Source organism: Notolepis coatsorum, assembly GCF_963971535.1.
Source record: "Notolepis coatsorum genome assembly, chromosome: 8".
Taxonomy (NCBI): Eukaryota; Metazoa; Chordata; class Actinopteri; order Aulopiformes; family Paralepididae; genus Notolepis; species Notolepis coatsorum.
The window spans coordinates 152,823,000-152,835,789 of NC_140172.1; positions in this window are offsets into that span (position 1 = coordinate 152,823,000).

Below are 12,790 nucleotides of genomic sequence, written 5' to 3' on the forward strand. Positions count from 1 at the left end.
ATTGTAAGAAATTACTGTAATATCACATTATTTTGTTGTATATATATTACAACAATGTATTGTGACTTCACAACATCAAATTGTAAGAAATTACTGTAATATCACATTATTTTGTTGTATATATATTACAACAATGTATTGTGTATTTACAATAGCCTACATGTATTTTTGTAGTCCAGCTCCAGTACACTTCCTGAAGGTCACACTTTGGTTTCCTGTCGTGTTTAATCACGTCATCCTATTGTATCTTGACATGAAACTATTGTATGAGCCTCCTCCAGAAGTATACTGGAGCTGGGGACTATAGAGTTATGCATGTCTATCATTGTAAATTGACTGTTATTTTGCCAAATTATATAATATAATAATTATTATTTTTCAATTATTTTGTTGGCAAGTCTTTTGCATTACTTTTCAGACTTGCCAACAAAATAATTGAATAATAATTATTATTATATTATATAATTTGGCAAAATAACAGTCAATTTACAATGGTATGCATAACTGTATAGTCCCCAGCTCCAGTATACTTCTGGAGGAAGCTCATACAATAGTTTCCTGTCAAATACTATTGGATGACGTGATTAATCATGACAGAAAACCAAAGTGTGAGCTTCTGCCAGGAAGTATACTGCGCTGGACTTCAAAAATGCACGTAGGCTATTGTACATTAAAAACAACAGTCCAAACGCACAAATGAGGTAAGCCAGCATTTATTGTCAAAAGACAGAATTATTACAAATAATTACACAAGGTAAGCCGGCATTTATTGTCAAAAGACAGAATTATTACAAATAATTATATACAAAGAATTATATTCTTATTCTTGAAATGGTAAATGGCTGTTTTCTTTTTTACAATTTGTGCACATTTTACCCATAGGAAAATCCTGCTCGTTGTACAAGTATCGCAGAGAAAATTCAAAGGTACTCAGTTGCACAAGAGTTTCGGACAGAGAAACGCAATGGTTTGAAAGCTCGGCGTTGCTAATAAACATTTTAAATATTATTTTATAAACTGCTGGTCAACACTGCTCAAAACGGCTTTAGCTGACTGATGCGCCTTGCACATCGAGCGTTTCGCCAGTTCTTCAGAGTTAATTATGGGATTTTATTGTCAAAAAACAGAATTATATTACAAAGAATTATATTCTTATTCTTGAAATGTTAAATGGCTGTTTTCTTTCTTCTTTTATATACAATTTGTGCACATTTTACCCATAGGAAAATCCCATATTAACTCTGAAGAACTGGTCCTCTGCGAAACGCTCGTTGTACAAGTATCGCAGAGAAAATTCAAAGGTACTCACAGTTGCACGAGAGTTTCGAACAGAGAAACGCAATGGTTTGAAAGCTCTGCGTTGCTAATAAACATTTACAATATTATTTTATAAACTGCTGGTCAACACTGCTCAAAACGGCTTTAGCTGACTGATGCGCCTTGTATGACGAGCGTTTCGCCAGTTCTTCAGAGTTAATTATGGGATTTTATTGTCAAAAGACAGAATTATTACAAAGAATTATATTAAATAATTATATTCTTATTCTTGAAATGGTAAATGGCTGTTTTCTTTTTTACAATTTGTGCACATTTGACCCATAGGAAAATCCCATATTAACTCTGAAGAACTGGTCCTCTGCGAAACGCTTGTTGTACAAGTATCGCAGAGAAAATTCAAAGGTACACAGTTGCACGAGAGTTTCGAACAGAGAAATGCAATGGTTTGAAAGCTCGGCGTTGCTAATAAACATTTTAAATATTATTTTATAAACTGCTGGTCAACACTGCTCAAAACGGCAAAACTAAGACAAAGTAATCATATTCGTAAGTAAAATGGTAAATGGCTGCTTTTTTTTCTTCTTTTTTTACATATTTGTGCACATTTTACCCATAGGAAAATCCCATATTAACTGTGAAGAACTGGTCCTCTGCGAAACGCTTGTTGTACAAGTATTGCAGAGAAAATTCAAAGGTACTCACAGTTGCATGAGGGTTTCGGACAGAGAAACGCAATGGTTTGAAAGCTCGGCATTGCTAATACACATTTTAAATATTATTTTATAAACTTCTGGTCAACACTGCTCAAAACGGCTTTAGCTGACTGATGCACCTTGTACGACGAGCGTTTCGCCAGTTCTTCAGAGTTAATTATGGGATTTTATTGTCAAAAGACAGAATTATTACAAAGAATTATATTCTTATTCTTGAAATGGTAAATGGCTGTTTTCTTTTTTACAATTTGTGCACATTTTACCCATAGGAAAATCCCGCTCGTTGTACAAGTATTGCAGAGAAAATTCAAAGGTACTCACAGTTGCATGAGGGTTTCAGACAGAGAAACGCAATGGTTTGAAAGCTCGGCATTGCTAATAAACATTTTAAATATTATTTTATAAACTTCTGGTCAACACTGCTCAAAACGGCTTTAGCTGACTGATGCACCTTGTATGACGAGCGTTTCGCCAGTTCTTCAGAGTTAATTATGGGATTTTATTGTCAAAAGACAGAATTATTACAAAGAATTATATTCTTATTCTTGAAATGGTAAATGGCTGTTTTCTTTTTTACAATTTGTGCACATTTTACCCATAGGAAAATCCCGCTCGTTGTACAAGTATCGCAGAGAAAATTCAAAGGTACTCACAGTTGCATGAGGGTTTCAGACAGAGAAACGCAATGGTTTGAAAGCTCGGCATTGCTAATAAACATTTTAAATATTATTTTATAAACTTCTGGTCAACACTGCTCAAAACGGCTTTAGCTGACTGATGCACCTTGTATGACGAGCGTTTCGCCAGTTCTTCAGAGTTAATTATGGGATTTTATTGTCAAAAGACAGAATTATTACAAAGAATTATATTACAAAGAATTATATTCTTATTCTTGAAATGGTAAATGCTGTTTTCTTTTTTACAATTTGTGCACATTTGACCCATAGGAAAATCCCATATTAACTCTGAAGAACTGGTCCTCTGCGAAACGCTTGTTGTACAAGTATCGCAGAGAAAATTCAAAGGTACACAGTTGCACGAGAGTTTCGAACAGAGAAATGCAATGGTTTGAAAGCTCGGCGTTGCTAATAAACATTTTAAATATTATTTTATAAACTGCTGGTCAACACTGCTCAAAACGGCAAAACTAAGACAAAGTAATCATATTCGTAAGTAAAATGGTAAATGGCTGCTTTTTTTTCTTCTTTTTTTACATATTTGTGCACATTTTACCCATAGGAAAATCCCATATTAACTGTGAAGAACTGGTCCTCTGCGAAACGCTTGTTGTACAAGTATTGCAGAGAAAATTCAAAGGTACTCACAGTTGCATGAGGGTTTCGGACAGAGAAACGCAATGGTTTGAAAGCTCGGCATTGCTAATAAACATTTTAAATATTATTTTATAAACTTCTGGTCAACACTGCTCAAAACGGCTTTAGCTGACTGATGCACCTTGTACGACGAGCGTTTCGCCAGTTCTTCAGAGTTAATTATGGGATTTTATTGTCAAAAGACAGAATTATTACAAAGAATTATATTCTTATTCTTGAAATGGTAAATGGCTGTTTTCTTTTTTACAATTTGTGCACATTTTACCCATAGGGAAATCCCGCTCGTTGTACAAGTATTGCAGAGAAAATTCAAAGGTACTCACAGTTGCATGAGGGTTTCAGACAGAGAAACGCAATGGTTTGAAAGCTCGGCATTGCTAATAAACATTTTAAATATTATTTTATAAACTTCTGGTCAACACTGCTCAAAACGGCTTTAGCTGACTGATGCACCTTGTATGACGAGCGTTTCGCCAGTTCTTCAGAGTTAATTATGGGATTTTATTGTCAAAAGACAGAATTATTACAAAGAATTATATTCTTATTCTTGAAATGGTAAATGGCTGTTTTCTTTTTTACAATTTGTGCACATTTTACCCATAGGAAAATCCCGCTCGTTGTACAAGTATCGCAGAGAAAATTCAAAGGTACTCACAGTTGCATGAGGGTTTCAGACAGAGAAACGCAATGGTTTGAAAGCTCGGCATTGCTAATAAACATTTTAAATATTATTTTATAAACTTCTGGTCAACACTGCTCAAAACGGCTTTAGCTGACTGATGCACCTTGTATGACGAGCGTTTCGCCAGTTCTTCAGAGTTAATTATGGGATTTTATTGTCAAAAGACAGAATTATTACAAAGAATTATATTACAAAGAATTATATTCTTATTCTTGAAATGGTAAATGCTGTTTTCTTTTTTACAATTTGTGCACATTTGACCCATAGGAAAATCCCATATTAACTCTGAAGAACTGGTCCTCTGCGAAACGCTCGTTGTACAAGTATCACAGAGAAAATTCAAAGGTACACAGTTGCACGAGAGTTTCGTACAGAGAAACGCAATGGTTTGAAAGCTCGGCATTGCTAATAAACATTTTAAATATTATTTTATAAACTGCTGGTCAACACTGCTCAAAACGGCAAAACTAAGACAAAGTAATAATATTCGTAAGTAAAATGGTAAATGGCTTTTTTTTTTTTTTTTTTTTTACAATTTGTGCACATTTTACCCATTCACACACCGACGGGAGCATGTAGGGGTTAAGTGTCTTGCTCAAGGACACATCGACACGCTGCCCGGGGAGGAGCGGGAATCTCCGGATTGCCAGACGACTGCTCTACCTCCCGAGCCACTGTCGCCATGAAACTAGTACTTCCAGGTCTTACCCGAAAATGGAACTAATGAATACACTTTATGCACTCACTCAAAAGAACAAAAGAGGCACTCAAAATAACAAAAGAGGCGCAGGGACGACAGGAGCATGACAATTGTCTTTGCAAACCATTCAAAGTCTATGAGCTTCCGAAGAAGGGTGTTCACGTCAGGGGACGAAAGGAGAAGGACGATTGTCTATACAGATGCAGACCATTCAAAGTCTATGAGCTTCCGAAGAAGGGTGTTCACGTCAGGGGACGACAGGAGAAGGACAATTGTCTTTGCAAACCATTCAAAGTCTATGAGCTTCCGAAGAAGGGTGTTCACGTCAGGGGACGACAGGAGAAGGACAATTGTCTTTGCAGACCAAAGTTTATGAGCTTACTTACGAAGAAGGGTGTTCACGTCAGGGGACGACAGGAGAAGGACGATTGTCTATGCAGATGCAGACCATTCAAAGTCTATGAGCTTACGAAAAAGGGTGGTCACTTGAGGGTTGATGGCGCTTCGCTTCTTTGCCCTGGAGCCTTTCTCCGGGTTGATGCCCAAGAAGAACCTGTTAATAAGCAAAGATACGTTTCAGTTTTAAATAGACTCAGCATTTATCAAGGTGCTCAACTGTGTTTTTTCATGGTACCTCTAACATAATGTTTACTCATCCGAATTTTGAAGCCATACTATAATGTGAATTAAACCATTATGTCAATTTCTTAACAAGATAGCAGCAACATCAAGTGATGGTGTGGTCCCAATTCACATAGTTGGTTCCAGGCTTCATACTCAAAGCATTTAATCTACTTTATGGCCTCTGTAGAAAGGCATGGACTTAATAGCCAGATAGTCTTTGCATGATAAGTCTTACTGATGACATTGATCATGTGTTCAGAGTGTTAAAATACCTTGATCATGTGTTCAGAGTGTTAAAATACCTTTGGATGAACTCAAGTGTGGATGATCCAACGGAAGGATACTCCAGGTTGAAGACATAGTAGCTGGTGAATAAAGCAGCTACCCCATGCAAAAATAATGGGTGTGGGCCCATCACAACTTCTCCCTCGATGGATAGCATCCATCCAGAAGGCTGCATTGCGTCACCTGAAATGAACAGATACCCCGTCATGCGTTGTTGTGGATAGGTATACATCCCTGCAAGGACATGACACAGAACTAAGGCTGTCTTAAATACTTCAAAGCTTCGTTCGATGGGCATGGGATTCGAATATGAAAATAAAATTCGATTATTAAAAAGAAAAAGAAAAATGCATATATATATATATATTTTTGCCAAATCAACTCTGCCTCTCTTACAACAAGCAATGCTGTCTCTTATTTAAGATGAGGTCGCACTGACAGATTTGTGTTCATTGTGCTGCTTTTATAAAGCCTCAAATGACGGCTTACAATATTTCATGAAAGCAAAGTGTTTTGTTTGTCTAAGATTTAAAAAGGTTTCAACTTTACAGCACTGACAAAGTTGAACATGAGACATGCCAGCTCAGGATATTATTTATAAGCGTCATATGTGTGCCGTATCACAAACTGCCTTCTGTCAGATTTTCCACCTCGATGCAAAGGAACACAAGCTCATCCCTGAACATTATTACCTTGAATTATCAAACAGGGGGTGCTTGGGAGTGCTGCAGTATTCACATCAGCAACAGTGGCACAGGTCTGCAACAAAGTAACACACAATAGCAGATTTAACATTATGAAAGGATGAAGATAAGCTAATCCACGCACTACAGCTCACCACACATCAGCTCGGCCCATTTGGAGCAACTTGGGGGTTAAGTGTCTTGCTCAAGGACACTTCCGACATGCGGACAGTCAGAGCCAGGATTCGAACCACCAACCCTACGGTCGATGAACGACCATCTCTACCAACTGAGCTTCAGTCGCCCCTAATGTAATCACTCGCATTTCAAATATTTTAATATTTAAATAAACTTACATCAACTTCGAGCAGTAGTTTCTCCGTAGGCTCCTTGAAGTACACCATAAGGAGCAGGACGATGCAGGCACTGATCTCCGAAACCTCTGGATGATATCTGGCCAGAACATCCCTGATCTTCGTGTTGTCCAGTTTCTGGCAGAACTGCAGGATGGTCCGTCCTCGATGACACAGGGCATCTTTGATCTTTTGAAGGACATCGGTGTCTGTCAGGAGGCCAAAGTGGGAGAAAAGCCCCGTCTGAGAGAAGAGAAAAGGCCATTCTTCTTTGACCGCCACCATCGTTGGTGCAGGCATTTTATTCAAGTAACGCCGCAGGATGACGTAGGTCCTCTCCATCAGAAGTTCTGCTCTCGCTGTCCCACCCATCCCTTCCTCTGTGTACAGACATACAAACCAAGTAACAACAATTAGATTTGATGTTGCCACATCTGGGAAATTGAGTGGCAAACCTTTAATTGTATTACTCATTCTGAATATTAAGGTGGCCTTTTTGCTTAATGTGGGATATTTATTCATGGTGTCAATTCACCAAAAGTAAAGTAGATTGCATGCCTGAGTAGATGTTCCGCAGATCCCTTTTCAAAGCCGCCATGGTTTCCTCTGTCTCCCCGTCCGGTAAGCTTGCTGGGCCCCACCTCACACACCTAGGGATAGGAAGGAATCATAGGCAACCTCTTAGTGGAATACATAAAAAAAAAAAAATTATAATATATATATTTTTTTATCATTCTTTCCAAAAGAAAAAAGGCCTCTAACGCTAATGGCACGCATACCAGAGGCTAACTGCCTACGAAAACAGGCACAGAAGCACTGAAAGAGGATTTCACCCATCTAATGAACACACTAGACTAGACAAATATCAAGATGTATCCATCAGTGGACCAATTGCATGCTTTTGCAGAGGACAAGAAGCCTTCAGACATTAAGCACCCCCCACAGCCCAAATGGAATGATACAAAAAAACTATATATAAATATATATATATATTCTACTTTTTATTTTATTTTTGTCGACAAACTGCACATTTTGGCCAATCATAGTCGACTATCCAAATCCTTAGTCAGGGACAGCCCTAGAAATTATATTAAAAAAAAATCTACACATAATTTAAACATTCAATCCAAATAACCTAAGTTAGTCTAGCATTGGCAGTGCCACTTTAACCCCTAATTGCTGCGAGCGTGAATGGAGAGGACACTGGCGCCGTTTGTTTTGCCACCCCTACCCGTATTGGTCAACAGGACCTCTCGTCAGCCTGGACTCTCCTGCCACGCCAGTGGGCCGTCTTTCCTCTCTGCCTCTGCGGCGTCTAGCCAGAGTGTTGTTCCTGCTTTTATACTCCACTCTTGTTTTTACTTGTTGGAGAAGAGAGTGGCATCCGTCTCCAACTATTTCACCTCGCCTGCTAATGTCAGCAAAGGTGTCAGGATGGCTCCTGACAATTGTTCGGACGATACTGAGGCACGTGGTTCTGGTTGGGTTGTGCTCGTGCTCCATCATCTGATCCACCAAAGCGTTCACAAAGGCCCTTCTCTCATCTGGCTTTGGTCTCTGTTCTTTTTCCACTGCACGTTGAATGGCTGTTGACATCCGGTTCCAGTTGACACAAAAGTCTACATGCCATGCGCTGCCAGGCTGTGAAGAGTTTGAAGTGCTTGGGGGGCTGCACAACAGAGAGTGCGTGAATGATTGCATAGAGGTGTTCGGAGAGGACAGAGTGTTCACAGAGCTCGTTGTTGGGGAACTTGAAGCAATTGGATGTGTTGGGGAACTTGAAGCAATTGGATGGGGAGGGAGCACCTCCATATTAAGGGTTACTAACCCTAGAAGGGACAAAAACAGTTATGCCAATGTTCCAAGGGCATAGTTCCAAGTGTCACGCAAGTCTAAATATGAATTTACCTTTCTTAAGACCATCCATCAGCTTCCGACACTGGATTGGTTTGAGGTGTTGGACCAGATCCACCCTCTCCATTAAGGCCAGATCTTCGACACTCTCCACTCCAAGATCCTCAAGTAGGGTGGTCAGTAAGTCATCAGGGAGGCCCGGTAAATATGACCAAACTGCTTCCTTTATAGCTTCCATTACCTAGTCTCATTGATTAGGGTCAATCATGAATCAGTTTGTGCATATTCCCTACTTGTCTGTTTGCAGTGCACTATATGCGGTTAACTGCCAACATGTGCTCGCTATACAATCAACAATACAAATTTAAATACAAAATCAACTATCTTAAGGTTACTTGATATCCTGCTCCACTTACGTCTGTCCTCACGTCTGTCATATCCTCCCTTTCCTGTTTAAACTGCTCCTGGAAAAGAATGGTGGAGCGCAATAAGCATCTGATCGTGCACGTTGTATGCTGGAAGAGGATAGTAGTCCAGTACATCTTTGTGCTTAATGCACACGTAATCCTCTTGGGCCACTCCTAAGTCACAGTACACACCCATGTCAATCAACTTCACACAAATGTGTTTCTCTGAGACAAAGTGGACAGAGTTTTGGGCAACAATGACCAGCATAATCTTCCCCATGTGAAGTCCTTCATCACTGTTCCCAAACAAGATGAACATCCCCTTTCTGTAGTCTGTGCCTTTGACTGTAACATTGTTACAAGCCACTGCAGACTGAGACTCAAATTGACAACTGGCTACAGATGCCCTGATCTTGTTGTTGTAATCATCCAAATAAAAGGCAGTCCCCTTCTCTACCTGTATAACAGGAGGAAACAAGTTTCCCGCACTCAGGTAGGCCTGGAGGAGTTGGTGTCTCTCTGCTAGTGTTTTGCACAGATTTTTGAAATTGTGCAATTTTCTGGCACACTGTTTGAAAAAAATGTGTTTGCTTTCAAACCGCAGAGTCCACAGGCGAATAAGTGGGCCAAAGTGGATGATTAGATCTGGATAATGGCCAATATAGTGATGCTTTGGCCTCAGGGGGGCATTGGGGAAGAGCCTTTTCCTGTTGCATATGTACTCCTCTGTGATGACTTTCAGATATGCTACCTGGCCTTCTGTAATGACTGGTGCACAGATAAGCTCAACCATCTCTCTCAGCTGCAAAATGAGCTGCCACACCTCATTGTCACAGGGATCTTTAATCCTGCCACCCACCAAGAGAGGGAGTAATCTAAGGAAACACCAGTTTTGAACTGCATGCCCACTTAGTTTGTCACTGCTGGGAGAGAGGTCTGCTGGTTTGTCCCTACCATCGTTCCCTTCATATCGGAACTTGTTTTTGCACCGATTTAACTGCAGGTAAGTAAAATGATTCTCCTGGACTAAATGGCGAATATATAAAGGAAGGTCATAAGCCATGACTCCCTCAAATAAATCATGGCCTAGACATGGTGGGAGGCCAGGCTGGCAAACATGGAAATGAGAAAGCTGGTTGAAAGGAGAGTCAAACTTGATACCGCATACAGAGTCTGTGGTACTAGTTTCCAGGTCTTGCAAATTACTTGTGTATGATTGGACCGTTCTTGTGGCACCACACAACACTGGATTCTTCACAAAATCCTCTCTCTGTACCTGACAGTAGCGACAAAAATATTTAGATCGACTGAAGTTTTCTAAAAATCCCCCAATAGAATGGGATCCTAAGTTGTCTCCTGCAATGGCAACCAAAGAGTTTTAGTAGTTTAGCTTTAGTACAGTGCCATCAGATATGACTACACCTCTCTCCTCCAGGATTTTGAGGTCCTCAATCAGATGTGCAAAAACCTTTTTTAGCCCAAAATACTTAAAGTCCTGCTCCCTACATAAGAGAACAAGTTGCATTTGATCTATAGAAGATCTATTGTGAGGCAAGATGTCAGTCAGGGTTAGGTAAACAGCTAAGACCTTGTGCTTTTTCTTCCCTGAGCCCAGTGGATTAACAACCTCGAAGGCATCTTGGTACAGTATCAAACCAAGTGAGGAAGGGTCAGCTTTCAACATTGGATTACTTTGAAATCCTTCTCCATCCTTGACATCCTGATAGACAGCATCAGTAGATTGCTGCAAACGTGTCATGTTATACTGTTCTCGTAGAGACTCGTTTTTGAACAGTGTCACCAATGTCTCATGTATAGGTACATACTGAGCAAAGCATTCTTTGTCATTTTCATCATTGCCCAAGAGCAAAGGCACGGGATGAACATGGTTGAAACACTCTTTAAAAGCAGACTTCCTCTTTGTATCTGTACTGAGTCTTCCCTTGTTAAAAAGTGTGAGTAGATCATCTCTGTTCACTTCATCAACCATGCTGCTTATAGTGGCCTGAGGGATTCCAAGTTTCTTCAATTTCTCACTCAGAACATTAAGTGTATGAGACAGGCCAAGTTCATGAGCAATTTGAAAGTCCTCAATAATGGTTTGTATGGTGCTTGCCGGTAAGAGTAGCTTAGATTGCAATTTCAAATAGAAAAGTGTAAGGTTATGTAAAAAAAGGGTTTCGTCCACAGCTAATGGCACTTCTGGTTCATCATGTTCACCAGCAGCTTCTGAATACATCTGACTGGGTTCTGGCAATGACTCTGTAGACTTGTCTAGTACCAAGTCATCTAAAACTGAATCCTTGTGTTTCCTGGAAATATGTGAAGCAAAAGTCATTACGTTTGTGAACCTGCAATCACAACCTCTAAATGGACATGGCGATTCCATTCCTCCCTTTATGTGTGTCTTCAAATGCTTGATAAGAGAGGCTAAAGTGTCACACTTAAATGCACAAGCCTCAAGCACACATTTCAAGGATGTGTCAGGTGGTAGAGCTGATCTAGGTCTAGGCGGCTGACCAGCTTGCAGGTAGCACCTATGCAGCCTATATATATGAGATCTCAGTGCTGCGTGTTTTCTGAACCTCTGTGAGCAGTCAGGTATCCCGCACTGATAACGATAATTGGGGGCGTTACTGTGGAGCTGCACGTGCTGGACAAAGGTATGCACACTCTCAGACACATGCTGACATCGAATATATTTACAGTGGAACATTGTTGTGCGTGCTATAGTTACTTACCCAATCATTACATCTGCCTCACACTGAACACTAGTTAGCCTGGCTGCCTCACTGAACAAGATGCCACTGAACAGGATACTGTATGTTAAAGACCTCTCTGATGACCTAGAAAAAAGGAAACCAGAGAAAGGAGAGATTACAGTTTGCATGCAGATTATGAACGTATACTATAGGCTAATCTCAGGTGTACTGCACAGGAAACAAATAGTCTATAAACTACGATCTGTGTTGCATATAGGCCTACCTATACAACCAGGAAGCAATCCGTGCATGGATCTGGGGAGACGTCAGTGCAGATTACTGTCCTGTACGCCTTGTCGGCCGGAAAGATTCAGGCAGGCAATCAGTAGGCAGGCCCTAGGACAAGGGAGGGAGGCAAGAGGAAAGAAAAAAAACACAGGGAACGACGCATAAATTCATGTCAAACAGTACTGGATGAGGTGATTAATCTCAGGTGTACTGCACAGGAAACAAATATAGTCTATAAACTACGATCTGTGTTGCATATAGGCCTACCTATACAACCAGGAAGCAATCCGTGCATGGATCTGGGGAGACGTCAGTGCAGATTACTGTCCTGTACGCCTTGTCGGCCGGAAAGATTCAGGCAGGCAATCAGTAGGCAGGCCCTAGGACAAGGGAGGGAGGCAAGAGGAAAGAAAAAAAACACAGGGAACGACGCATAAATTCATGTCAAACAGTACTGGATGAGGTGATTAATCTCAGGTGTACTGCACAGGAAACAAATATAGTCTATAAACTACGATCTGTGTTGCATATAGGCCTACCTATACAACCAGGAAGCAATCCGTGCATGGATCTGGGGAGACGTCAGTGCAGATTACTGTCCTGTACGCCTTGTCGGCCGGAAAGATTCAGGCAGGCAATCAGTTGGCAGGCCCTAGGACAAGGGACGGAGGCAAGAGGAAAGAAAAAAAACACAGGGAACAAATAGTGTACTGCACAGGAAACAAATAGTCTATAAATTAGTATTGTTTGTCTAGCAGTGTCGAGCTTGAGTGTTATACTCCGAGTACATACTGTAGTATAGACAGCATAGTTGGTGGTAGTATAGACATGGTAGCATAATAGTAAAATTCAGTAAGACAGTTATTATTAGTTAATATTGAAGAAGT